This window comes from Apus apus, chromosome 3 (genome assembly GCF_020740795.1).
Source record: "Apus apus isolate bApuApu2 chromosome 3, bApuApu2.pri.cur, whole genome shotgun sequence".
Taxonomy (NCBI): Eukaryota; Metazoa; Chordata; class Aves; order Apodiformes; family Apodidae; genus Apus; species Apus apus.
Window position 1 is genome coordinate 100,271,936 of NC_067284.1, and position 27,339 is coordinate 100,299,274.

Sequence of the window (27,339 nt, forward strand, 5' to 3'; positions counted from 1 at the left end):
CCATGAAGCTGTGTTTTTTGGCACCTCACTCCATTGCATCAGTAAGCCTGACACTGGTCTTCCAGTCACTCCCATGGCTATACATTTAGGAAAAGCCTGGTCTAAGTCTGGTTCCTAAGTCTATCTCCATCCACCCAGGGACATTCCATAAAAAATATTACACAACTCAAAATGCATCATAAGCAGGAACAATGCTAGGAAGGGTTTTCCACTGAATAAGCTCTGCATGACGAGTGCTAAATTAATGCCTGCAATGTCAACTGCCTGTGGCCATGGTGCAAACTGTGGACAATAGGTGGGTGTGCAAGCCTGCCTTTGAGAGAAGACTTTAACCACAGGTGAATGTGTTTTGTTTTAGTGTTATCAGTGACATCTGGTGGTAATAGACAGTAAATTCAGTTTAAAGATTTTTTATGGGTCTTACGAGTTGAAATGGCTAATCCCAATTGAAGTATTTCACGGACCTGTGTTTCCCAAAGTATATTTCTGTCTGACAAAAAACATAAAATGGCCATTCCTGGTATGGACCAGGAACAAGGACCAGTGTAGCAGCATGGTATGTGGTGGGAAACACTGGAACCAAGGAAGCCACCAAAGTATTTTGTGTGTCTGAAAAGCAGAACACCTGTTCTCTCCTACTGTTAACTACATACAGTCTATGCGAGTTTTTCAGACCTCATAGCCATTCCAAATCAATGAACATTGCAACAGTTCAACTCTCATTTGGAAATACATAGTTTGAATAATACACATGACAAAAAGGCCACCAGTGAAACTGGAGTGGCTTAATAGAGAGAACAGAACACTGCAAAAAGCTGCACTGGTAATCGATGGGTTGGCACAAGAAGAAGGAGTCATCATCAACAGGAGTGACTTTGGTGGTGGGCCACCAAGATTGTGTGTGCTGAAATATTTGTCCTGTGTCGAGAGACTGAAGGACCAGGGCTTGTTCAGCCTGGAGCACAGGTTGATTTGGTGAAGCCTGGGAGCAGCTTCCCAGCACCCAGGGTGGAGATGGGGGATCAACAGGATGATGGAGCTGGGCTTTTCACAGCAGTGCAGGGCAGGAGGATGAGAGACAATGGGCAGGAGTTGACACAGGAGAGATTTAGCTTGGGGTTAAGGAGTCCCTTTCTCACCCTGAGGTTAGTGAGAGGGTGGATCAGGTTGCCCAGAGAGGCTGTGCAGTTTCTGTCCTTGGAGGTTTTCAAGACCTAAATGGATAAAGCCCTAAGCTCAGCAAGCAGACTGAAGTGAGGCACCATGTACTCTACCAGAGATACTGTGGAGGCTGCCAGTAAGAAGCAGAGCACTCACCTGGATCCCATTTCTGTGTTCCAAACCCCTTCTCAGGTTGGACACCGTTTCCACAGGGGAGAGCAGATCTCAACATTGTAGTCTTTAGTTGAAAGCAGCAGAACCAGTGCACATGGAGAAGTACCTTCTTTAATTTTGTACTCAATCTCAAGAAATACACTGGAGACAGTTTTAACACCTGTGAGAAGTTCTTGCATAAGAAATTTGTTTCATACAGAAGACGTATTTTGGCAGTGCTTGAAGACCTGTACCTGTCCTTTTCATATTTGCATGGTCACATGCCCTCCTCTTTCTTCCTGGGTGAAGAATGGGGAAGGTTGTCTGTCCAGAAAAGCACTTTCTGACTCTCTGTGTGCACCTTTCTTGCAGCTCTTCTGAACGCAGCTCTAGAAAGTAAAAGCTGCAAGACTTCATTGTGATTTTTAAGCCTGACATTTCAGTAAGGCAAACATTATTCAAGAAATCAACAGTAAAATTATTGTGAAGCCAACCCCAAAACACAAAACCCAGCTTAAAACATACACTAGGAATCTGTGCATGTTCTGACACCATGTTCTCTATAACATCTGCTGCTCTGCTTGAAAGTGGTTCCTGACATTTTACTCCAGAGACTTCTGAATCCAGCATCTAGACTTTTAAGTTTCAGCTCACCTTGAAGAATAAACAGCTGTTGGAGGAGTTAACTTTGATAATGCAAGTGCAAAAAGAGGACACCGATAGCATATCAGCTATGATGAAAATGTGTCTTTCTTTTCTAGGGGTGCTGTTTTGTTGAGGTTCTGCAATGGCAGTGGGATCCCTGTGGATGGCTCTGAGATGCCCCAAAACGGGTGGCTGCTCCGTGAGTCCAACACACCTTGTCATTCATCTCCTTCTGCACTTCCAGAGGGAGCGTGCTGTCTGTCTCTGGGCTCAGCATATTTGGGCCAACACAGATGGCCAGGTTGCTGGAGTCCATCCTGTTGGTCTCAGCATTTCGGCTGATGTGCTGGAGCAGAGAGAGCAAGTGCTTGAGCAAGGCGTGGTTTGGTCTAGGCAGTTTGTCAGCCACCCTGCATGAACACAAACAAAACGTGATGTTAATTCATGGTGCAGCAGCTACTACTTCTTGATTTGAGCAAGTCTCAATGAAACTCAGGCAGATGACACTTCCTCCAGAGAGAGGCACGTGTGTGCTGCTGATCGCCGCTTAGCAGAAGCATCACTCAGAAATCCCCAATGGCAGTTGAGTGTGGTTAATTAAAATATCTTAAATTATGAGTTCTTCCCTGAAAGGCAAGCCTTCCAGCAGACTGTGTCTTTGAGTAGGTGAGATGACATCAGGAGATGTCACTGGAGGCTTCCTGAAGGCATGGAAAGCCTGTGGTTGTGCTGTGCAGCTTTCAAAGCACTCCCAGTCAGCCTCCACATCTGCCCCTTCTAAAGTGCTGCTGCTGCAGCCCTGTAAAGCAAAGCCCATGGCACAACAGCAACCTGACATAAATGAGAGGCTTCTAAGTGAGAGTCTGGCTTTCATGAGAAACCACCACTACCAGCCACTCCATCACATTGGGGCTGGTTGCAAAACGTCCTGGTTGCAAAACTTACTCTTTCAATTCTTCAATTTTGTCCTGCTTGCTTGGCTTCTCCAGAGCTTGCATCCACTTCTCATAGAGGTCGGTGGACAGTAGTTTGGAGGGGATATTTCGGAGGAAGTCCTGCAGGAGCAAGAGATGTAGATGAGGCTTTGGACACTACCCCTGAGCACAGATGCAGTCCTGGATGTGTCAGCTGGAAGGAAACAGTTTTGACTTTGGATAAGGACTAAGGATAAGTAGCGTTCCTTATCCCCACAGGCCTTCTCATAATTCCCTCACCTTTGGTTTGGCTCTGCACCTTCGGTGGCCCGGGGGAGGCCCGGGGGTCTGCAGCTCCCGGCCCCTGCTCAGAGCCGCAGCTGCACCCTCGGGTGTGCGTGGGGTGCCGAGCGGGGAGGGCACAGAGGGAGCCGAGAGGGGACAGAGGGAGCGGGGAGGGCACAGAGGGAGCGGGGAGGGCACAGAGGGAGCCGAGAGGGGACAGAGGGAGCGGGGAGGGCACAGAGGGAGCCGAGAGGGGACAGAGGGAGCGGGGAGGGCACAGAGGGAGCCGAGAGGGGACAGAGGGAGACGGCGCTGCCGGCACTAGAGGGCAGGACAGCCCAGAGCAATCCCGCCGAGGAGGGACAGGCAGACACTGATGTTACACAGGGCACGTTACACACCCTGCAACAGGGACACCCGCCTGCACTTCCCCCGCTGATAAACCCCAAAGGCGTCGATCTTTTGCAAAATCTACTCCAAAGATGAGCAACCAACACCTGGGGTCACCCTACACTGTCCACACTAAGATCACAGACTGATAGTTGGAAGGGACCTTTAAAGATCATCTAGTTCAATGTCCCCGACAGTTGCATACGTCCCCTACACGGTCCACACTAAGATCCTGGGTTTCAGGGCTTTCTACCTACAGCTGCCGAGCGTTTCCACACCATGTCTCAGCCCTCAGCTGTTGCCTGTTAAAAAGTTAAGCAAGGTTGTTTCAGCCTGTCCTTTGAGTGAGATCACAGGAAAAATACATTTCCCTGCCTATATTTGACCATCTTTTCAGAATGTCCCAGTAAATAACTCTTGTCACCTCCTTGCCAGAATCTGGTGTTTTAGCTTTGCACTGTGATCATGAGGTGCCTCAGCTTGGAGACAGGGTGCTCATGGAAATCTTCCTGTGTTTTTCAGGAGGAAAAAAGATGTGGCAGAATGAAACCACTGTAGAACACCAAGTTATTTGCTGGAGCAGATCTTAAAAAAAAATCGTATTCCATACGGGCTTTAAAGAACCTGGGGAAATTTTCAGAAGAGCTCAACCTCACAGTTGCTTTGAAAACATGTCCGGGGACATTGTCCATGTGGAAATTCAATCCCAGATCTCACTGAAAATGAAAGGACACCCCCTTCTTGCTCCTGTGTCACGTCTGAAGTTGAATACACAGACACAAACCAAAATTGCATGTAGAGCAGGCTGTATAAACCCAAATGAAACACTCAACTGCTACTTGAAAAATCCGTCCTGTGCCTCAAAAAACACAGATTATCATGGGCTCATTACCAAACCCTGTGTAGGGAGCAGCCTTGTTCTGTTTGCACAGTGCATTAAACACATTTAGTCTGCAGCCCCAGAGCTGCTACCGGTCATTCATCTCTTTCAGCACCCCTGGCCACTTTCCCAAGAGCAGAGCTCCTGGCACAGACCCTGACACCCCTCCTACCCCAGTCCCTGCTAAGTAGCTGCCTACATAAAGCACATTTTCTCCTCAAAGAGACAGGAGGGAGTGCTCAGCAAACATTCATCTATTCGCTGTACTTGTAGTGATGTTTCCAGAAGGAATGCATTCCTGCTGTCTCTTTGCTCAGGATCCACCAGCAATTCTGCTGGTGCTCTTTGGCCTAAAAAGACAAATACTGCCTCATTCTATGCCACCCAATTCCTGTTTCCCTCCAGACCATGGGTCTGGACTCTTTTGCAAGCAGCTCTTGCTGGTCAGGGCTGGGAATAAGAAAAAGATGCAGATGCATCTTTTCCAAAGCGTACAAACCCTTCAAGATACAATTCCTGAGCAGCCATTGTGAAGCATCATGGCATATGCAGATCTGCAGCATTTGCAGTTCCTGACCTACCCACAGTATCTCGGAATATATGATCCATGACATACCCCCACCTCATTAGCTGACACAAACAAAAATGTCCATCCAGGGATGATGTGAACTCCAGGCTTGGAAAGAAGCCCCAGGAGACTCCCTCAAGAACAAATGAATGACTGGAACAACCAACCCAGGCTTGGGTTGCCTCACATGCACTTGCACTCTGCAGGCAGCATTTCTCCCAGGTACAAAGCTTTCTTGTGGCCTGAAGAGTCAGATGCTCTCTGGTGCTAAATCTCTTCCCAAGTAGAGACCTACTGTACAGGAGCACCCACAACCTTCCCATCCCACACACATGTTCGCTGTGGGCTCCCTGCCAAGGGCTCAGCAGATCAAGCTTCCCAGCCCTCTGATCCACAGAGCTTCACACAGCAAACAGCTCAAAAACAGGAGGCTGCACATATTTTTTGATAAAAGCTCAGGGAAAGGAGGATTATGGTGTTTCACCATTATACATGCTGAGGCCCTGCTTCCCAGGGAGGGGCTGGACATCTGATGGGAAGTTATGAATCAATTCCTCTTTTTACTTCGCTTGTGCATGCAGCTTTTGCTTTCCTTATTAAACTGTCTTTATCTTGACCCACGAGGGTTTTTTTCTCATCTTATTTTCTCCCTTTGTCCCACTGAGGGGGGGAATGAGAAAGCATCTGGGTGGGGATCTGGCTGCCAGCCATGATCAATCCACCAATCCTTTTAATTGCCACCCAGCATGGGGCGTGAGATAACACCAGTTTAGATCTGGGCATACTCTCGCTGTGGTAGCTGATAACTGGCAGGCTTCCACATGGGTCATGGAGCTGGTTTGATTTACCATGTAACAGAGCCTAGAGCTTGTCAGCAGCTGCTTTCAGCTCCTGTCTTTGGTGCACCACTTATCTGTGTGTTTAGCTGTGGCTGGGATCATTCTGATAAAAGCAGCAGCCATGTGCTTGGCCCTGGCACGGGCACTGCTGCTGTGCCAGGAGGGCTGTGCTGTGGAGAGGTGAGGACTGCACCTCCCTCTACCCCTCTAGGATTGATGTGGCCACTTTTGTTGCACATCGAAAAGGCTCTGGAGGTCTTCACACATCCTTTTGTAAGCTGCTTGATTAATGTTGTTGTATTTCTGTAATTTGTGTGGAACCAAGTTTCCTTCTGATGTTAAGAGGAAGCAGTTTGTTAGTGAGGTGACAAAGAAACTGAACAGTGCTAGGACAGTGTCATGGCCTTCTCTCTCATTCTTTCTGTCTCCCATACCCCCATGGTTGGGGCTGGCCAAGAGGTTGAGAGGGGACACAGCTGGGACAGCCGACCCCAGCTGACTGAACAGATATTCCCTACCACATGGCATCATGCTCATGACATCAGCAATAAAAGCTCAGGGAAGGGAGGAGGAAAGGGAGGACATTCATGGTTATGGCATTTGTCTTCCCATGCAACCATTACGTGTGCTGAGGCTCTGCTTCCTGAGCTGGACACCTGCCTACTGATGGGAAGTTGTGAATCAGTTCCTCTTCTTGCTTTTCTTGTGCAAACAGCCTTGGCTTTTAATATTAAACTGTCTCTACCTGGACTCATAAGGGTTTTTTTTTTCTTCCCTTGTCCTGCTGGCTAAGGTTAACCCACCACACTAATGTGCACATACCCAGTCACAGGCTTTGTACATATGTTTATATACCTTAATATACATATGCTGTCCTCTAAACTAATTCACTTAGTAAGAGCAGGCAAAGAAGACTAAGTCAGCTTTTCAGATAGTAAAAAGAAAATGTAAATAAACTTCAGGTTGGATAATCACTATACATTCCTTGAACTAATTATTATGATTATTACTACTACTACAGTATTGCACAGTGCTCCCAGGGCCATAGGAACGAGCAATGTTGACTGAATGTCAGTGAAATGCTTCCCTGCTCCAAGGAAAGGCCAGGTGCTGGTACAGGTCCTGCACCATTCAGGTGGTTTGAGCAGCACTGCGAGGGACACCTGAGGGGTGGCTGGAGCTGTCAGCAGAAGTGATGGTAACAGAACCTGGATCTCAGTATGTACAAGACGTGGCAGATGGAGTGCAAAAGCAAATGGGCTGGCTGGCAGCAGGCACTTCAGTAATGAAGCATCACAGGAGCTCACAGACTCCTCTCTGATATTGCTGGGCTATGTTCCAGAGAGATTTTTCACCTTCCCTGTCCCCCCCTCCCTTAAGTATCTGGAAATGAAAGCCTGCTAAACTCTTGGATAAGTGTCTCTTCAACTTCTCAGTTGCTTATGAATTTCAAAGAGCAATTTTTTATTATCTTAGTTGGTGACTGCCTGTTTTAATTGGGCATCACAGTTAATCTTACACTACTGACACATTTGAGGTTTTGCACAGAGCAGAATGTGGCTTTCTCTTAGCATAAGCACAAAAAGAACGATGAATTGTAAGAAATAAAGTGACCATGTTTGCAATTCTGATTTTAATTTTCTTCCTTTCACTATAGTGTTCAATTGCCACCTTACAACATTCTCAGATATTTTACATGCAGGTAGGTCCTGGCCAAGAGATTGTGTGAGCTTAGAAAAAATTTCTTCCCTTCACAGTGATCTGGAAAACATCTCTGATCTAAACACCAATAGGCAGAAAGCAATGGTCTGTCCTGCTTCTCTTAAGGCCTCAAGCCATAACTTATCTGTTCAACTTGAGCTAATATAAACCAATAAACAAGTATGTAAATGCAGAAATCAGTCACTCCTGATCATGTTGTCTGGGAACATATTGCATCTTCCACAAAAGCTGGCCTGCATTCATGTCCTGGAGGGCTTAACTCAGCTTTCACAACAGTTGCACTGATGGTGCCAAACCTCATGTAACTTCCCATTAGATTTTTGCAGGCTGCCAGAGCGTGTCACAGAAGGAACCTAGAACCTTGGAAATGAGTTTCATTAATATTTTATACGAGAGATGCACTCAGCAATAAAGGCTGAAAAAATACAGGGGGGAAAAACCCACACAAACCAAAACACCCGCAGAACTCCTTGGATCACACAGAGCCAGAAAAGGAGATAAGACTGGCAGAACTAGGTGGTTGGTTTGTAGCAGCCAGCTGTAAGCAAGGAAGGGCAGAGATATTCTGGTCAGATGCACCTTTTGCAGGAGTCTCTGTCTACCTGTCCTTTCAAGAGCCCTCAATGGTTTTGAAAGGTACTGTATTTTGCTGGGTTTTTTTAAGAAGTGCATTGTTGACAGACAGGAACATGATATTTCAACTCTCTCCTTCTGCAAAAATGAACTAGAGCTTCTAATAACCAGTTCTCACTGGACAGGGCACTTGCCCTGCTCATGAGGGAGAGCAGTTCCTGTGCTTTTTCCTAGCTAAAATATTTTCCTAGCTAAAATACTGAAAGAGGTACTGTCCTGTCTGAAGACAATTCTTCATTACTTAGAACAAATCCTTCAACTTGATCTCCAGCTCCCAAGCTGCACAGCTCTGTGAGACCAAGTCACTAGTAAAGTGTAATGGTTAAACACAGGCAAGTCCACAGAAGAAATAGCTATAAAAACTCCCCTGCCTTGAGTCACTTGGATTTCAGTAAGCAGATGGAGTGTGTTGGGTAGTAGAAAGTCAATCCCAATAGTTTAAGGGCCCTGTGCCCCAGTTAAAAGAGTGATTCCCCAAACCTGTTAACAGGAGGCTGCTGAGGAAACATTTGACAGACTGAATCAGATACCTGAAGGGACATTTACCTCAACTAGCCTTTAGCTCCAGGCCAGCAGTGATACAAACCCCTATCCTGAGTGTCCCTTGGCCCCATGCCTCATTCCTGCATGTCTCTTGGTCTCAGATTTGGACAACCTACTGTGTTACGTTTATACCTGCCATGCTGTCTCAGCAGTAATCCTAGAAGGGAGGACTTGGCTGCATCACTAGTAAATAAGCAGCTATGAAGGGTCTTCCCTTTGTAAGTCACTTTCCATAAAATCATAGAATTGTTTAGGTTGGAAAAGACCTTTTAAGATTGTGGAGTAGAACTGTTAACCTAACAGGTTAGCTGCCAACTCCATGACTGAACTAAATGTCCTAAGCACCACATCTACACAACTTTTAAACACCTGCAGGGATGGTGACTCTACCTCTTCCCTGGGTAGCTGCTTCCTGCGCCTGACAACCCTGTCAGTAAAGAAATTTTACCTAATATCTGAATGAAACCTCCCCTGGCACAACTTGAGGCCATTTGCTCTCCTCCTATCACTTGTTATTGAGGAGAAAAGACCCAACACCACCTCATTACAAGCTCCTTTCAGGTTTTCATTTAATTTCTCCCTGTGATTATAGATTTTTGCCCCTTTCTCCGGCGAGAAGACGGGGTCTGCCGGGCTCAGCATCCTGGCAGTCCCCTCGGGTTTTGCTGCCAGGGGAGGGAGCGGCTCCTCCCTCCCTCGCCGGGGAGGGCTGGGGGGAGCCGGCGGCGGGGTCTCCGCTCACTCGCTCCAGCCCCCGCGCTCCTCCGGCCGCTTCCCGGGCGATGCCGGGGCCGCGGGCAGGCGGGCCGGGGCGGCGGGGCAGCTCCGGCGGCGTTGGGGTCTCCGCTCCCGCAGCGGTGAGTGCGGCGGGGCGGGAGGTGCGGGGCAGGGCCGGGGTGGGAGCGCGGGGGCAGCACCCCCGCCTTCCCGGCTGCCAAAGGTGATGCGGCGGGTGGTTGGAGGGCAGAGAGAGAGCGCTGAGGAGCTGCCTGGGTCTTTGAGACGAGTCTTGGATTTTGTGAAGAGCGAAACGCGGGACTTCTCCCGCGTGAGCCTGGGAACGCGCCTCGGAGGGCGCCGGACCAGCCCGTCCTGGGGGGCTCGGGGGCTTCGCGCTCCAGCCCCGGGCCGCGGGGCGCGCCTTGTCCTCGGGAAGATCCGCGGGGGTCGGTCGGGGGTATCGGTCAGGTTGTCAGAGGCCAGGCGAAGGTTGCAGCCCCTCACCTCCTGCCAGAGACAGTCGGAAGAGGCTGCTTGGCAGTGTCACGGCACCTTCGGGGTGCGCAGGCACCGCGCTCGGGCAGCAGCGTCCGGGGGAGCGGAGCGAACGCCCTCAGCCGCCAGGAAATGGCCCTTGGATAAAGTACAGCCGGGGATGTGTGTGTGTTTCTTGGCTATATCTGTGTGAGGGAAAGAGTTAAAGAGGGCTTCTTGTCGCCGTCGTTGTTCTCGTGACGGAGGGGTTCAGCGTCACGGCAAGAGACGCGTTTCCCAGGGGTGCCCGCTGTGAGCTCCGTCCCGCAGCACCTGCGGCTGCTGTGAGCCCCGCACCGAAACCGGGTCCCCGGGCGGGGGGGTCTCAGCTGCAGCCACCGCTCCTGCCAGCAGGGAGAGGAGCCCCGGTCACCAGCCCATCGGCTGGGAGGCCAGAAGGGACCCTTCCATCATTCGGTCTGACCTCAGACAGGAGGGAGGTGCTGGCTGGGAAACAAAAAAGAGAATTGCCAGGGTGTGAATCCCTGCACCGAAACGCGGTGTTCCTTCCTGGCGTTGTCAGCTTGGACAAATAGAGCCTTCCACAAAAAAATGAGATTAGCAACAGGGGCTCTCTGCATGAAACGCTTGCGTAGAGATGCACGGATCATAAGTAGAAGCTCCAGAGCTTCCAAATATATAGTCTGAAAGTGTATTTTACATGCCAACTGGTCTGGTTTTCCTCCTGCTCTTCAAATCTCAGACTGCTAGCAGAAATGGACTGTTTTCCAATAAGAAAGAGCTTACTGGGAAAGAAAACAAAACAAAACAAAACAGTTAAGAAGGAAAAAAAATAAAAAAATAATTATTTTTATATTTTAAATTATTTTTAAATATTGTTTTTTCGAAGTTGTCTGTAGAAACATTGTAAAAAAATCGAAATATCAGATAAGTGTATTTTTATATCTCCCCTTCCCATTTCTTTCTTTTGAAGCTTTATTTTTCCATTTCTGATGAGAAAGTAGGAAAGAAAAAAAAAGTAGGTTGGGATACTGACTGCCCTGAGATAAATTTATCCTTTACTTAAGATTTTTCAAAAATAACCCTTTGATATACATTGCAAAAATGCTATTTTCTTTAACTATGACACAGCCCCACCACTCACACCTGTAGCTTGGGGCTGGATCTGTCTTACTGCACTTTGATGTTCAGTCTTGTCTCCACTTCTGAATTTATGGGTCTGCCCCCCCCCCCCCCCCCCCCCACTATTTTCCTTAAGCCTGGTAGTTTTTCCAAGTGCCAGTGGTCTCTACTGAAGTCGGTACTGAATAAGGCCCCTCAATTTACATTCTGCTTTTTTCTGATATTAACAATGTACGTAAACCCCTTGCAATGGTATGGGAATAGGTGTCTCAGGAGTGGCCAGGTTGTACCGAGACATATTCCCAAGAGACAAGAAGGGTGAATCACTTCCCCGGCTCCATGCATCCATCAGCCCAGTGCACCATCTGCTGCAGACCAGTGGGTCCTCCTGGGACCTCAAGAAATGCGTATCTACTGCAGATAGTCACGGATGTCTGGCTTGCACGATGTGCCAGGAAAAGGGATGACAGTGTTTGTAGCTAATGAAGTCCCGTGCAAAGCTGCATCCCGCAGTAATTTATTCTCTTGGAAAGCAGGGGTGTGATGCCAGACAAATAACTGGCCCCGCAGATTAGGACACCAGGAAGGCAGAACCAGGAGGGCTGGAAGATGAGGAGAAGGAACAACCTCCCAATGTCACCGCTAGGGACAGCAGCAGTGCCCCACAGAGCTTGTGGGGGTGGGAATTTGCCACAGCTGGCTCCTGGAGAGCCTGCAGCAGGTCCACTCTGGGGGCTCTAAATCACATTGATTGCACAGTCAATAAAAAAATATCTCACCAGTCCCCATAACCAGGCTGTTGGCTTTCAAACCACGTTAGATAAAAATCTGTTTATTGTTGTGTTGTTAGAAATTCAGAGGAACTGCACTGACTCCAGTGATATTAGTAGCACAAGGTAGCTTTGGAAAAGAGTTTTAATACAGACCAGCTTAAGGCAAACTCCAGTTTGGTTTATTCCATGTAAATTGGAAGCCACTCCAGTGGCCTTGGGATGGCTAGCTTAAATTGAGAGTGTTGCTGCTTATTTCAGAGGAACCATTCTCTGCCCGCGCTGTTACAAGAGAGATCAGAAATCCTTCTCTTGCATATATCTGTGAGTTTCTTCCCAGCCTGCATGACTGTTTCAGGGCAGCAGTGTCCCAGGCCATTCCTGCCATTGCTATCCCAGGCACAGCCTGATCCACAGCACCAGCAGCCTCTGCAGACTGTTTGGTCTGGCAGTGCAGGGATGTCTCTGAGAGCATCTGGGTGCTTCTGCCCTGTGCTGCCAGCTCCAAGCCCTTCCTGCTCCTTCATAGCACCCCAGCCATTCCTGTCTGGCTTATTCCCTTTCATCCTTCTCTTCTTCCATTTACCTTACCCCTCCTGAACAACAGCAGTTACACAGTGATAATGACATTTGGTCCCTTGCTCCCGTCACCTTGATCACTCCCATTACATCCCTGCCTCATCGTTCCTGTGGTGCCCACCCACACAAGGCTCCCTGCAAATGTGGTGCTTGTGCTGCTTTGGAGGCATCACTCACCTCCCTGCAGGAGGGAATCAGACCCTCCCCATTCACAGCTGGGTGGGGGGCTATGGATAAGGACACCTGGGCTGCAGTGACCACCAGGGGGTCTAGGCCTGGCTATGCTGGGGGGAGAGGTGATCCTGTTTTCAAACCAGAGCAGGGCCACCTCATGGCTCTTGTCCCTTCCTTGCTGCTGCCCTCAGGCTAGAGACAAACCAGTGGAGAGATCCAGGCAAAACTCATTTAAAAGACTCATCCCTCCCAGGAGCCTATTTTCCTCCCTGTTTTGGTGGTCCAATGTGCTGGGGTGGTCACAGATGCCCCTTCCCCAGCCTCCCCCACATGTGCACATGCACAGCGTGGCCAGGGAAGGGAAAGTACCTGGGAATTTTGGTGTGTCCCCTGAGAAAACCTGGTTGAGGAAAGACAGCCTTATGTGCACACCTCCCAGAAACCCCCCAGGTTCCCCTGTCTGCTTTTGCTTCTGGTGTCTCATGGGGTTTGTTCTAGGTGACCACTTAATGTGAACGTGAATGTGAACTCTGTGAAATATCTGTGCCCCCACCAGTGATGGATTCTTTCGGGAGAAGAAGGAAGGACTTGGGTTTGCCATTTTCACAAGGACTCTTCTACCATGGTGGAGGGGAGTGAAGAGGATGTTAGTTTGTCCTTAAGAGTTCTAGAGTAGGTTTGTAAACTCGGGAGCATTTATGACAGTCCTGAGGAAACAAAAGCCCAAGGTTTTAGAAACATGTTTCATTTTCAGCTAGTACTGGCCCTTGCCTGCTAAAGAATTTAGGAACCTGAAAGTCTCTCCAGATGGCAAAATCACATCCCTGTGTATCTCTGAAAGAGGTAACACTTTGAAAGGCTTTCCAAATTACTAGAAGCGACTGATGTCTTTATGCCTATAAGCCAGCAGCACATGCTCAGCCCATTCAAGGAGAAACTCTGAATTTTCAGTTTTGTGATGCAGTGTTTTGAGCTAATAAAGGAGTTGTGGCTTTCCTGCCAGTTTCAAAAAGCAAATAATTTGGTGCTGGGTTTGTTCAGCACTCTCAGTGCCCTATATTCCACTGCAATATGCAGAACAGTGGGATCCTTTTTAGGGTTTTACTCCTGTTTTTCCTGACTGTGGTCCAGTCTTCAGGCAGTTCTCTTTTTGAATGCCTGGGATGGAGTCCTTGTGCCACTTCTAGAGTAAAAAGGGCTGGAGTTTGACTTGTGGCAAATACTGTGATATCCTCCATGAAGCAAGAAAAGATTTCTGTTAAGTGGAGGAAAACCCCTGAAGAGAGGAAGTATGATGTAATTGTTAGTCAATACTGGCATAAATAGGTGAAAATTCTCCTGGCTCTGGGACCACAGTGCAAACTTGATTTGGCTTCTCTGTGCCTGTTGCACTCGTTCATTAGAAATCACATGTAGGGTTTTTTTTCCACTGAAGTAGCAGCAACACTTGGGAATAAAGTTTTTCTTCATGACATAACATTGTTTTGTTCAATAAAACAACTGAAAATGATCATCCTCTCCGTGTAAATAAAAGAACAAACACAAAATGCAACAGATGTGCTGAGAGTTTGCATCACCAACCCCTGACCTTGGCATTGTCCACCTCTACTGGCTTTCTAAGGGATTTCCAGAGAGAATAGGGAGGTTTTACCAGGATCATACAGGAGGCAGGGGAGGAGACAGCATCCCCAGATGCTCACTAGCCATGAGGAAACACGAGGGCTGGGAGACAGCTCAGCAATCCTGAGGGCTGGTGGGAGCTTCTCATGAAGCTCTACTTTGCACTGATGAAGACTCAGGCCAAAAGGAAAAATTATAAACCCTGTGTGGGAACTTTTATGAAAACTATTCAAACAAGGCATTAATTTAATTTTTAAAACCATAAAAACTGAATGCGCTTTCCTCGTGGAAATAGCCAGTTCCAAGCTGCTGGACCCTGATGAAGTAATGTATTGCTTTTAACTGAAACATGTTGCATGCACTGTATTAATTCCCTACATCCCAGTACCTCCCAATCTCTAGATTTAGTCCTTTGCTACTGAATCATGATAGGAAACCTCCCACCCCATCCAGATAGGATTTTTTTTCCAATTCATTGAGAGGAGAAGCCATCACCTAGAGATCTAAGGAAGGTGTCACCGTTTGACTCAGGTCCGACAACAATGCTCTCGATCCCCTCCCCCCCCCACCCAGTTAGGGAAGGAGAGAGAGAAGAGAGACTTGGCTGGATTGAAAACTAAACTACACAGCTTTAATTAAAACACTAATGAATCACACAAGAAAATATATACAATTATATACAGATATATTCAGATATGGGCAAAAGCCTCTCGCCTCCCCCCACCCCCAGCAACTCCCACAGCACTCCCCTGAACTGGCAAGAGTCCCGAGAAATCCCGGAGCCGCTGCTGGAGAAAGCGGAGAGTTATGAGGGTCAGGAGAGCTCGAGCCTAAGGGTCGGCGGTGATGGATGAGCAGAGTCCTCCCCGGACGCCGGCCATGGACGGAAGAGAGCGGCGAGAAAAAGGAGGAAGCTGTCTTCTAAAATCTCTGTCCTTCCTCTGAGCCTACGTAGATATATGGAATGGAATATCTTTGGCCAATTTTGCTGTCTGTCTAACTCAGCCTCCCACGGGGGGGTCAGAGATCTCCCCATAGTGTCTGAGCCGGCGGAGTGAAGATGTAACCTTGAAGCCTCAGTAGTTAGAAAAACATTCCACTGTCTTATCAGCCTAGCAGAACACACAGTTGCTAGTTACAAGAAAGCTTACTGAAGGAAAAAAAAAAATCAGTGAAAAGAAAAATTGGCTTAATCCTGGCTAAAACCAGGACATTCCACCCCTTATTCCATACCATATATTACATACAGGCTCTATACTTTACCAGCTGTCAAATTAAGGATTCTCTCCCAAAGTCAAATTACCTTGAGGTACATATTGTACTTCACCATCCTCCATCATTACACACCAGGTATGTCCAGGTCCCTGAGCAAAAGCAATACCCCTGACAGGTTTACCTTTGCCTGAAGCAGGATAGACCCAAACACTTTTACCCAGCAGGTTTCTTTCACATACCACAGGGACTTTATCCCCATCTGTAGTATGCAAAAGGTCTGACTGGGCAGGACCAGCCCGATTGATGGATCCCCTGGTATTAACTAACCAGGTGGCCTTTGCCAAATTTTTATCCCAGTTTTTGAAAGTTCCACCACCCATTGCTTTTAGGGTAGCCTTCAACAGACCATTGTACCTTTCAACTTTCCCTGAGGCCTGTGCATAGTATGGGATATGGTAGATCCATTCAATACCATGCTCTTTAGCCCAGTCAGTGACAAGACTGTTTTTGAAATGAGTCCCATTGTCTGACTCAATTCTCTCTGGAGTACCATGTCTCCACAAAATTTTCTTCTCAAGACCCAGAATAGTATTCCTGGCTGTGGCATGAGGCACAGGATATGTCTCCAACCATCCTGTACTTGTTTCCACCATTGTAAGCACATAGCGCTTACCCTGGCGGCTCTGAGGAAGTGTGATGTAGTCAATTTGCCAGGCCTCTCCAAATCTGTACTTTGACCACCTCCCCTCATACCACAAAGGTTTCAACCGTTTTGCCTGCTTAATTGCAGCACATGTCTCACAGTCATGGATCACCTGTGCAATAGTGTCCATGGTTAAGTCCACCCCTCGGTCACGAGCCCATTTGTATGTTGCATCTCTGCCCTGATGACCTGAAGCATCATGGGCCCACCGAGCCAGAAAAAGCTCACCCTTGTGTTCCCAGTCTAAGTCTACTTGGAACACTTGAGCAGCCTCATCCGCTCGTTGGTTGTGTCGATGTTCCTCAGTGGCTCGACTCAGAGGCACGTGTGCATCCACATGACGCACTTTTACCTCCAGTTTCTCTATCCGAGCTGCAATGCCCTTCCAGAGGTCAGCAACCCAAATAGGTTTACCCTTTCGCTGCCAGTTATTCTGCTGCCACTGTTTTAGCCAACCCCACAAGGCATTTGCTGCCATCCACGAGTCAGTGTAGAGGTAGAGTCTCGGCCACCCCTCTTGCTCAGCAATGTCCAAAGCCAGCTGGATGGCTTTTACCTCTGCAAACTGACTTGATTCACCTTCTCCTTCAGCTGCCTGTGCAACCAGTCGTGTAGGACTCCACACGGCAGCTTTCCACTTCCGGCGGTTCCCTACAAGACGACAGGAGCCATCGGTGAAAAGAGCAAATTGTTTCTCAGTCTCTGGTAGATGATCATAGGGTGGAGCTTCTTGAGCTCGTCTCACCATTTCTTGTGGTGGCATTCCAAAGTGGGTGCCTTCTGGCCAGTTTGTAATTGCTTCCACAATACCTGGACGATTAGGTTTCCCTATTCGGGCTCTTTGGGTGATCAAAGCAGTCCATTTACTCCAAGTCACATCGGTGGCATGATGGACAGGAGAAAGGTTATTCTCGAACATGAATCTCAGCACCGGTAGTCTGGGCGCCAGAAAGAGCTGTGCTTCAGTGCCAATCACTTCTGAAGCGGCTCTAACTCCTTCATATGCTGCAAGTATCTCCTTCTCAGTTGTTGTGTAGTTGGCCTCAGAACCTCTGTAGCTCCGGCTCCAGAATCCCAGGGGTCGACCTCGAGTTTCCCCTGGTGCTTTCTGCCAGAGGCTCCAGTTGGGACCATTGTGTCCGGCTGCAGTGTAGAGCACGTTCTTGATGTCTGGCCCTGTTCTAACTGGTCCAAGGGCCATTGCCTGCGCAATCTCCTTCTTGATCTGCTCAAAAGCTTTCTGTTGGTCAGGACCCCATTTGAAATCATTCTTCTTTCTGGTCACCTCATAGAGAGGTTTCACAATTTCACTGTAACATGGAATATGCATTCTCCAGAAACCAACAGTCCCTAAAAAGGTTTGAGTGTCCTTTTTAGTTGATGGTGGGGCCATAGCTGTTACTTTGTTAATCACATCCATTGGGATCGAGAGCATTGTTGTCGGACCTGAGTCAAACCAGGACAGAAGGGAATAATTTGGAAGGACTTCTCACCTATCTCAGCCAGCAGCCAGTGTACTCCTGCAGGTGACAAGCACCAGAACTGGGTAAATCAAGGCAGATCTGGGCCCCATCCTCACTGCTGAGCCTCGGGCCCTGCTTCCCCACCTCTGCAAGGAGGTAGTGAACTACCATGGTCTCAGTCCCTTGCCCAGCTGAGCCTGTTAAAGCACATAATCCAGCTGCAAAGCGCGGTGGTTTCTGCAGGACCTGCCATGGCTCCTCATCTTGCAGGAGTGACACTTGGGTTCATACCTCTGCCTCTCCAGAGACCCTCCAACATCACAGCCCAGGGCCAGGTCTCACTACCTGTTGTATTTGGAGTGAAAGGAGGAACATCAGGTCTGGTATTTTCACTGGTGCCAAAATGTGTGTCTGTGTACATATGTACTTTGAAACATATTGCTCATTTAATCTTCACTATATACACTTTGTAGATGAAATTGTGGCAACTCTAGAATAAGAAGAATAACAGGAACAGGAATAATTTGCTTTATACTGGTTCAGGGCGAGGAACAAACCTGTTCCTCCTCACAGTGCAGTGTCTTTCTTTGCCCTGCTGATGATACCAGGTCCCAGACACCCTGAGCATCTTGCTTCCACCAGCTGTAACCCCCGTCCCCATCTGGGTGGCATCAGGAAGGTTGCGTTTCCCTGAGCATCCCCCCATCTACTCTGCAGAGCTTGTGCCCCTGGCTGGCCCTAGGTGGGTTCAGAGATGGTTCCTGGCTGACCTTTTGGTGCTGCTTGCTGGCAGACATTGCACCAGATGAAGAAGTGGTGTCTGCCCTCACATGTGCATCTTGTTTGGGAGTCTGCACTGAACAGTCCTCGTGGGTTTATATAGAGGGGGCGTGACACACAACACTGATGGTTTTGTAAGCTGCTATGGTCAGAGCTCATGATACAAGGGAGTAAGCTGAGGGGAAAACAGAACCCTGCCTGGGTCAGGATTCATCCTTCCCTGTTCCCCCACACTGTGCAGCTATTTCTATCACTCTGCTGCTAGACTGTCAATTTATCCTGATACTGCAGAACCAGTGAGGCACACATTGTGCCCCCCACATGTACCATATTGTAAACTGGAGGTGGAAGACTCCCCCAAGCTGGAGTCCTGGTGGGCTCAGCCATGAGGACAACATCCTAGGGCATCTTAAGGAGAATAACCTTTCCCCAAAACATGTTTAACTCCATGTGCTCTGCAGTGACCTCCGTGAGAGCAACATGGGCTTTGTCACATACTGACCTTTTGTTGAGCAGTTTACTTCAGAAAATCTTCTGGTAATAATGAGTCAGTGTTTATCAAACAAAAAACCTGCTGCTCTGATAACAGAGACACGTACAGAATAAGCTATTTCAAGGTTCATTTATTTGACTTCTGATGATTGGGTATTTTCAGGTATTCGTCAAAGGTAGGCAGCAAATAGGACCATGCTAGCACAAGCAAGGGAACAACCTTTGCATTCAGAAACCAGCTCCTCTTCAGGTGTGAAGCACTGTCACTTACTCCTATCATACCAGCTTCCACATGCAAGAAGGCCACCGGAGTAAATATGCCAGTGTCAAACTAGTATAAACCAGGGGTAAATACACCAGTGTCATCCCTGGCATTCAAGTTCTTCCCCAGAGCTAGAGGTACCACAGCACACTCACTCCTGTCTTTCACTGTTGCTGGCAGAAAGGGGTTTTCTAGTATCTCACCACAGTGCTGCTGCAGCTTCATGGCCACACGTGCCAGTGCCCTTCCCTGCAGTGAGAGCAAGGTGACATCTCCCACTACTGCTTAACTTTGCTGATAACAGCCAGGAGCACCACTCACCTCCTCTGGGAAACTGCGTTTTCTTTGGGTTAGATGGGCTGGGGTACCATGGGGGTGGTCCCAGCCAGCTCGGCTCCGCAGGACCCTTCTCAGCACTCAGTCCCTGACACCCTCACGGAGCAGCTGGTGCCTCCAGGTCTGGTCCACGTTGTACAGGCACCCACCTCATTCTGGGCAGGTTTGCACTGGAGAGAAGATCTGCAGACTAAGACAGTAGGCCTTGCCATTTGTCAATGGCTTGGGGTGGTATGTTGCTAACAACTTCCAGGAGTAGAAATTAAGAGTTAAAGGTGAAAGCTGCTGAAATTCTGATTAATTTGAGACAAATTTCAATTAAAAACAGACACTGCTTTTAATAATTATTTTTCTGCTCAGTGAATGGGGCCAAATGTTCAGAAATTTGTCTGTAAATATATCAACCTGCTTTTCAACTATCTAAAAAAAAAAAACACTACAAATAATACTACTGTAATAAGCCAGACATCCCCCAAAGGGCAGTAACCCACCCTTTATCAGCCTCATGTCAACACTTGGCAACAAGGAGCCATTTCTTGCCTCTGATGCTTCTCTGCTGTGTCACTTGTTCCCAAGATAGCCTCATTCCCTGGCACTGGTGCTCATGTTCAGATGGCAAGCAGCCACACAGAGCCTGCTGTTCCAAAGCACAGATGTGAGGGATTTGAGCTCTTTAAGAGGCAGGCAGCTCCCCCACCTCTAATTGAAGCCAGCATGGCTGCCTCTGCAGGACACCTGCGTGTTTCTGGGAGCCCAGCTGGGCTCAACCAGAACAGAACCTCTCGCCCCACCTTAGGGAGGTGGTGAGTGAAGGTCTGTATCCAACCCAGCTGCTCCAGTGTTATTCTATAGTCAGTGTGGAGAAGGGGGGACTTCTGGGAAGGAACACGGCTCCTCTTCAGCCAAAGCCAGAAGCAGAAGTGGGGATAGAAGAATGGTGCCCTAGAAGGACCCATGTCTTCCCACTGCCTGCACAAGGATCTTGGGGTGAATTGTTTCCATACAGACACTGGTGCTGAGGTTGCCCTCATTTGGGCAGACAATGGGGTGCCTTGGCTGGTGGTCCCAGGGCTTTGCTTACAGTGCTGTGGCTGAGCACCCGCCCTGCCAGAGCTGCCACGCTCGGCTGGATCCATAGGGCAGCAGCTGTTGTGCCGATCACTGCAGGACCATTTCCCCTGGCACCCAAGGGGAAATTTGGCAGCATGTGGGTGTTAGGTACACAAACAGACTTTATGTTCTTCCCATACACACTTTGCAGCAATGATTCCTTTGAATGCTCAAATCCCTCACCATTGCAGGAGCTTTGTGGGATGATGGAAACTGGTAACAAACTTGTTCTCATTTTCAGCCCCTCAAGACGGTTCCTCCCCGCCGGTGTTCAGCACCATCACTCTTATTCAGCAAAGGTTTGAGCAAGCTATGGTTGCCTTCAGCCAGGTATGTACCTTGTGTGCCATATACACGGATTTTTAATGCCTAGGAACAGGGTGATGTGCCTGGACTTGCACATATCATGCAGCACTGATGTCAGTGTCCTGCACTAGGGGACCCCAGGTGAGTCGTAGATGGAGAAGTACACACAGGGTGCCCAGGGCAGATGAGCTGGCAGTCATGGGTGCAGAGCAGGGGCTGTTGTTGTAGAGGGGATGGAGGGGAGAGGCAGTGGGAACTGCACCTCCTGGCATTGCTCCCAGCTGCTCTTCTCACCCTCCCATCAGTCCTGTATGAGCCCAGCAGGAGCTCAGCCTTTTCACCCATCTCTCCCAGCCCATAAAAAGGGCTGCCAGAGCTGGCTCCTTGTTCATGTGAGTTTCTGCCTATGCTGTTGAGAACACACTCTTGGCAGTTTCTCCTGCAGAGCATTTTAATTCTTCACTTTCCAACTGTTTTTCTTTCTTTTGGGTAGCACAGCCTTTAAAATAGGCAGAAGAGGTGGCTGTGATAGCATTTACTGCTTTATTTTGTACAGATCATGGCTTCTCCTAGCCAAACTGATGGGAAATTTTTGCTGATGTTAGTGGCGGTGCCCATTTTATTAATTTGACTTCTAGTAAGGTGAGGAATACTATCATTTGAACTGCAGCTACTTCACTACCATGCCCTGACTTACCTTCTGTCCTCTAATAAACCCAGTCTAGTTGGTCAAACAGCACTGCTAACTGGGCACAGTGATGTTGCAAGTAGGCTTATTTGTTTAAAAAAAAAACAAACACCAAATGGACAGAGGAAAGACAGGAAGGGCAAAAGCATCTTGGGTTTTCAGATAGTAAAAGTCTGAGTCCTTGAGCTTGCTTGGGGAATGGGGCAGGTTGTGCTGTTCTTCAGTTATGTGTCTCTTCAGAGTGAGCACATTTTTTGCATTCATGTCTTGACGTGAACATCGGGAGCTGTCAGGCTGTGAGAAAAGCTCAGTTTGACACATTTTCCTTTCACTGGAAACATTTCTGATAGAAGTCTATGCAGTGGCTTTGTGTGACACCTCCTGGCTTGCCATATGGCTCCATCTCAGAGCCCAGAATCATCCTACAGCCTAGAGGGATGAGTGGAACTCAAATACTGAACAAGTGCCCAGGACTTGCTGCTCTGTTATCTTTGACCCAGCTGGACAGGAAAGTGCTCCCAGTGCCTTATCCACCTTCATGCACAGTATAGGTTCTCCCTCTCATTTCTGCAGGAGGCAGCATTTAGCAAGAGCACAGTGCACTGCCGGTGGTGTAATCCATGTTTTTTTCTGTTGCCAACAGCTAATTTGCCTGTGCCTTCCATGGAGGAGGGAGGTGTGCTCTGGCAGTCCACCCCCTTTTACTGCCCCTCCAGACAAAGCCAGTTTAGGACAAGCAAACATCAGGCTAGAGCCCCGGAACCTACCAAAGCACAAAATCTCTATTAAACTTAATAGCAGGAAAATTGTCACAAGTTGAAATTGTCACAAGGAACCCACCATAAAGCTGTCACCTTTGAGGATTCAGAACAGTCACAGATGAAACATCCCCTGAATTTTTCTTTGTAGGCAGCAAGCTATACAATACCACAGAGCACTTACTGGAGCACTATTCTTCATAGCCATTACACAGCGAGGATGAAATTCAAGTGGAGGCAAAAGTCTTTGTGATCTGGTTGCCAAACCTGTGAACTATTCAGTCCTGGCTGTTCTCTGTCTAAATGGTGATTTTTCCCTTTCCCCTACAGAGGTTCATAAACTACCTGATTGGGCTAATGCAGGTGATTTTATTAAATCAACCATAAGGAAATGAGTTTATTCAACTGACTAGAGATAAGTTCCATCCAGCTCTGAAACTGATTCCTGGTTGCAGTAGCGTGCAGGACATGCTCTAATCAAATAGTGCAGATCCAGACACTGACTGAAGAGTTAGCCCGTGAGATAAAGTCACTGCAGTGTCTGATTTCTGGACCTACTGAATGATTATCAGTAGCATTAGGAAAAGTTAACAGAAGCATTCTCCCATCACTACTTTCTAGTTATTAACCAACATGCCAACCAGAAATCCTTTGGATTTATGTTGAAAACTACAAACTTCAAGAAGTAAGTAGGGCAAACCTTTTGTTTTAAAGCACACACCCTCCATATTAAACTGAGACCCTGAAGGAGTGTATTCCTTGGAATGTTGTCTAGAGGACATTTCCTTACAGTTGATGTTTATTTTTGTACGAGGTATCTTTTGTACCTCTAAGGCTGAGCTTGCATATTGCTCACTAGGTGCTATCTTCATTACTCACTCCTGGTATGGAAGACATTAAACAAGGTGCATCCTCTTCAAAAATTTACAGGGACAGAATTCCTACTCCAAAGGTTTTCCACTGGGTTTTCCACTAGCATAGTGCTGGAGAGGTCAGTGGACCCAGCCCAGCTCTTCCCAGGACTGCAGATACAGTTGCAGGAGATGAGAGCAGCAGTGTATTGAAAGTGGCACTCAAGTGGACTTTCAGGAGAGTGAGGCAAGACTGACGTGCAGCTTTTATTGTAACATTGGGGAAGTAATTTAATTAACCACTGTGTTGATTCCCAGCCCAACAGTGAAGCTAGCACTGCATTTTCTTGTGGAAAGAAAGATTTGTTTGGAGGTGGTCTTCACACTGATAGAATGAGGGAGGAGAACTTGGGCTCCATGTGGTGTTTTCTGTGTTGCCCTGGTTCCTTCTGCTGCCCAGGCAGCCAGGTCCAGGCAGGACAGCACAGCATGTACTGAACTGTCCTGCAGAGATGTTGGATCCCACCCCAACACTGAAGATCTGATTCCTGTCATCATGCAACCACATTTAGTACATTTAGCAGCCTTTATTTTTTTTTTCCCCCCAGTGGTGTGACAGACTTGCCTTGCCAAGCTGAGAAAGCTCAGGGGAATATCTGCAGAGATGCAGAGGGGTGAGTCACGCAGAGTCTGGGGGCTGATGGCAGAGATCCTTGTGTGGAGGGCTGTGGTTAAAGGAGGTGGGAGGGTTTCTTGCTGGCCACAGGACTGAGGTGGGCAGGTGTGGATGAGTCAAGTGAAGGTTGTTGCAATACAAGATTTCTGAAGGTGAAATCAGTGGTGTTGCTGGTAAAACTACAGAGTTTCATGGCTCAGCTACCCCCCTTCTACTTCTTGCAAACCATGCTGCTCCTGCCCTTCAGTTTTTCTCTTCATTAACTTTTACACTCTTCCTCCATTTTTCATAATTTGTGTGCTTATTAGCTATATTAGCTAAATGCTTTAGTTCCCTTGTTTAACCAGCTAATGATAGTAGTGTGAGTTTTCCTTCATAGGCTGACTGATGGGGAAAATGAGTAAAAACATAATACTATCATAGCACCACCCATATAGAAGCATAGTGGATAGGGTGCTGCTTTTCAAGGGAAGAATTAATATCCACCCCCTGCTCTGTTCCAGATGACCCATATCATCTGTAGCATGACGTTTCAATTCTGCTTCACAAGTCCTTACCTGTAACACAGGCTGAGTAGTGCTGCCCTTCCTCACTGGGACGTGGCAAGGAAAGGGGCAGCTCACAACTCACCACAGAAATGGGGCTGGTTCATTTGGAGGTAGGCATGAAGCAATTAGGAATTGCAGTGACCTGAAGCAAACCCAGAATATGAGGTTTTTCAGGGTGAGACTTGTCCCTTTATGAACTCTTAGCATAACAGGACTCTGATCCATGGGGGGAGTAGTTTACTTGAGAAAGAGTTTTGTGAAAACTGGCCAAAATTAAACACAGAACTAACACATTCAACTTCTCACAAGGGTTGGTTCAAAACACTTCATAGAAGCTGTTCTGATGAGAAACTCAGACATTGGTTGACATTATTATAGAAGGTGTCTGCTTTCTTTGGGAATGTTACGTTTTTGTTGGAAATAAACCCAACACTAAAAATATCACCAGAACTAAAAAGCTTCTCAATGGGAAAAAATTGCATAGTTGTTGGTAAAGACCTTAAAGCCTTCATTCTACCTATTTTCTAACTTTCATGTGAGTTCTAGAAACTTGGCCTGTGTGACTCACCTTTGTGCTTTTGATAAATTATAGTCTCATGAAAGCTGCAATCCAAAAATTATTCAATGAGCACCAAAAACATGGTTTTCACACCAGGAAAGCTAAGCATGTTTTGAAGTAATATTGCCCTGGCACTGACTGATGTCACCACACACATTCATGTGTCTCCAAGAGCAGAAACAGGAGACTGTGATCAGATGAATTCAATGGGGGGGAGTGGGAAGCTGAGGCATCTCCTCTACAGAAATTAGCCACAGCAGGATGGCCTGCAGAGCTCACACTGCTGGTGTGACAAGAGAGGGGTCCAGGTTTCCTACAGATGCAGATGCATTAGGGCATCCACGTGGCTTTAAAATTACTGGAGGGACTTCAGGTGTTACTATCATGTTCCTGTTACCATTTTATATCTGGAAATTATAGCAGGCAGCAAGGACCAGTGGATGGGAGCTCACAGCTCTGGTACCATGCCTGCAACTTCTGTGTTATGGTGCTGAGTGATGGGGCTTGAGGCTGGAGACTTTCACCTGCAGAAAGCCTGGGAGTACTCAATTGCTCTGTTTTACCTGCAGACTGATGGGAGCAGGACACTCTTCGGGTGGGCAGTGACAAGCAGCATCCAGCTGCTGGGCAGCAGCTGCTGCCCTCCCAGATGCTGAACCATCCAGTTATTCCATGGGGTACAGGCTCTGTCCTTCCACCAACATGCCTTCTTTAAAGAGGCAACACTTTTGTTATGTGCCCAAGCCTTGGTCATTACCAGCCTATCTCCAAACAACTAATCTGAAACTCCCAGGCAAGCCAGAAAAAGGGTTTTCTGACCTTTGTGCGTAGACACAGCTATCCCCATGTGTGTGCCACAGGAAATGGGCATGGGCAAGTGTGATATTGCTGCTGGACACTTGGGGGAATCCAGCAGTACTTCAGGCATCTGGACAATCTTTATCCAGAAGTGGCCAGCATCCTGCAGTGCTCACAGGATGCTTTTAGGAAACAGGATTCTGTGTTTTTTTGAAAGTGTTGTACCTAGAAAAAGCCTGAAAGGGATGAGGGCTTCAGTGCTGTGGCCCTGTCAAAAGACTAGTCTGAGAAGAGACAGCCTCAAACTGAGAGATGTGCTGACAAAAATCAGGAGCACCACATTGCATGTCTTGGCGAAGGCTAATGAACACCCATGACAGTTTACATCCTGTCTGCTGGTGGAAAGGAAACACGCTGTAGGCGTCCCAGGGCTGACACTCCTGCCTGGCGTTCCCCCCACGCAGCTGCTGCCGCAGGGTGGGCAGCGGAGCTGGCGGTGCCGGCGTCGGACCTGCCCTACCCCTGGCCTGGGGGGCCAGCAGGCACCTGGCTGGGGTGGGCTTTGGGGAGCAGCACGGCGGGGGTGGGGCTCGCAGGCTGACTGCAGGGACTCCCTGCTGACACCTCACCCTAGCTAACTGCCCTCCCTTCTGCCTCAGCAGTTTTCTGCGTGGCGTTTGCTGCCGCACACCGAAATCTCAGACAGGCACATACAACCTATTAATGCCCAGAAGGGCAGGTGCTCCTGAGCCTGCCAGAACTGCTGGTAACACCTCCAGGGCCTCGAGCCATGTCCTTGCCAAGCTCTGCAGCATGAGGCAGCCTGCAGAGGTCTCCTGCCAGCAGAGCATCAGCCCTGGGCTCCCCAGGGCATCAGCTCTTCTAGCAAATGGAGCACACTTGGGCACTTTACCCATCACTGGCACAGGACCATTCTTCTCAGAAAGTGTTCAGGTGTTCCCAGTACAGCTCTGCCTTGGGCCAGCCAGCCCTTGCCAGGAGCTCCTCAGCACCATCCGTAAGCTGGCACGAATTGGCCATCCCCAGCGGGAGGCTTAGACAAGGTGTCCCTCCTTGGCAAGGCAATAGCCTTGAACAGCAAAGACATGGACTGCCCTGTGCCAGGTTGCCCCAGAGCCAGGCCCGTGCAATGTGCCAGCCACGGGCCTGTGTTTGGCATCTCTGCTGTCACTGGGAGAGGACACTATGAAGGACCATCCTCTGCCCTGAGCCCAGGGCATGGGCAGGACCTGGCCATGCCAGCTGTGCAGCCCTGGTTTCTTTAGCTCCCTTCCCCACCCAGCATACCCACTTTCCTCCTGTTCACTTCATGGACCAAACCTGAGTGCAAGATTCCCTGCAGCTACAAGAGCATTTAGGAGGCTACATCCACCATAACAGCACCATCTACCTCTAACTGGGGCTGCCCTGTGCAGCACCTCAGCCCTTGAGCAGGTTTCACAGGATGCTCCTTGGGTTGCACTGGTACATGGCTGCTTTCGGGACACCCAGGACAACCTCAGCTTCCCCACAGATGCTGAAGACTTTCACCTTTGCTATCTGCAGTGCTCTCCCCTATAG

The 27,339-nt window shown here is 48.3% G+C and overlaps 1 protein-coding gene across 1 annotated transcript in view; it reads left to right on the forward strand.

The window, feature by feature from the left end:
• Nucleotides 1-9,559: 9,559 nt before the first annotated feature.
• TAGAP (T cell activation RhoGTPase activating protein) overlaps nt 9,560-27,339 on the forward strand; it is a 56,816-nt gene continuing 39,036 nt past the window's right edge. Inside the window, exons 1-2 of the mRNA XM_051615661.1 lie at nt 9,560-9,590; nt 20,816-20,904. The gene's annotated coding sequence lies outside the window, so the exon portion shown is untranslated. The remainder of the gene's footprint in view (nt 9,591-20,815; nt 20,905-27,339) is intronic.